Genomic DNA, 1,829 nt, shown 5'->3' on the forward strand with positions numbered 1-1,829 from the left:
GCTACGCCGGTGGAGACTTTATTGAAAAAATTCCAGTCTTTCCATCCGCCTACCCTGAAGGGCACAGAGAGTGCAGTAGAGTGCGAAAGCTGGTTGGATGATATCGAGATGTTGTTTGAGTCATTGGCATATACTGATGAGCGACGTGTGAAGCTGATAGGGCATCAGATGCAGGAGGTTGCCAAGAGCTGGTGGTTGACGACGAAGAGAGCCTTGGAGCACCGAGGCATTGACATCACGTGGAAAGTCTTCAAAGATGAGTTCTATCAGCGATTCTTCCCCGTCTCCTACCGGAAAGATAAGGGAGCTGAATTTGCAAATTTGAAGCAGGGACAGTGGAACATCGAGGAGTATGTTGCTAAATTTTCTGCCTTGCTACGATTTGCACCTCATGTAGCTGGGAACGACGAGGCAGTGGCTGATCAGTTCATCAACGGGCTGAACCCTGACGTCTTTACCTTGGTGAACACGGGACGGCCTAACACTTTTTCAGAGGCACTGAACCGAGCTAAGGGAGCAGAGGCCGGCTTGATCAGGCAGCGAGGAGCTTCCTATGGTGTTCAGGGGCAGAGACCGCCACAGCCTACGACCGTGCAGTTTCCACCACCTCCTCCTCGTTTCGATAGTGGAGCTAGTAGTAGTGGCAAGAAGGAATTTTTGAAAGCTAAGGGCAAGCAATTTAAGAAATCCGGAAGCAGTTCATCGAGTTCGAGTGGATCCCTACAGAGAGGTCAGGGGTCAGATTATAGTGGCGCATACTGTGGTTCGTGCGGAGGACGACATGCGACGGAGCAGTGTCAAGGAGTTATGGGACGCTGCAACATCTGTAGGCAACAGGGACACTTCGCCAGAGTTTGTCCCCAGAGAGGTGCATCACGATTCCAGAGCACAGGATCATCAGCACCAGCGCCACAGATGGAAAGACAGGCACCTTCTGTACACTCCTTTCAGCCACCCTCCACACAGACCCAGCAGAGGCCAGGAGGTAGTCAGACGGTGAGTCAGCCTCCCAGACAGCAGGCACGTGTTTTTGCCCTGACAGAGGAGCAGGCGCAGGAGGCGCCAGATGACGTCATTGCAGGTAATTGTTTCCTTTGTGGTTATCCTGCATATGTGTTGATTGACACAGGGGCATCTCATACATTCATATCTGAACATTTGCATTGAGACATGCATTACCTGTTGAGTCGATGTCGACAGTAGTGTCTATAGCTTCTCCGTTGGGAAGTGGTTTGATATCTGTGACTACTGTTAGACACTGTATGCTTCAGTTCGAGGGGCATGAGATTGATCTTGATTGTGTAGTACTTGGTTTAGCTGATTTTGATTGTATAGTTGGTATAGACATGTTGACCAAGTACAGGGCCACTGTAGATTGTTTCCACAAGATTGTCAGATTCAGACCCGAGATGACAGATGAGTGGAAATTCTACGGCAAGGGTTCCAGATCTCGGATTCCCTTAGTATCTGCTCTGACTATGAGTAGATTGCTTCAGAGAGGAGCAGAGGGCTTCCTCGTATATTCAGTAGATCTACTGAAGTCGAGCCCAGCATTGGCAGATTTGCCAGTGGTTTGCGAGTTTGCAGATGTTTTTCCTGACGAGATTCCAGGGTTGCCTCCGGTGCGAGAGGTTGATTTCAGCATTGATCTTGTGCCAGGCAGTGTTCCTATTTCGAGAGCTCCGTATAGGATGGCACCGATAGAGCTGAAAGAGTTGAAAGCACAGTTGGAGGATCTTCTGTCCAAGGGGTACATTAGACCGAGTGTATCGCCTTGGGGTGCTCCGGTGCTATTCGTTCGAAAGAAAGATGGTTCGATGCGATTGTGT

Source organism: Primulina eburnea, chromosome 4 (assembly GCF_022965805.1).
Source record: "Primulina eburnea isolate SZY01 chromosome 4, ASM2296580v1, whole genome shotgun sequence".
NCBI lineage: Eukaryota > Viridiplantae > Streptophyta > Magnoliopsida > Lamiales > Gesneriaceae > Primulina > Primulina eburnea.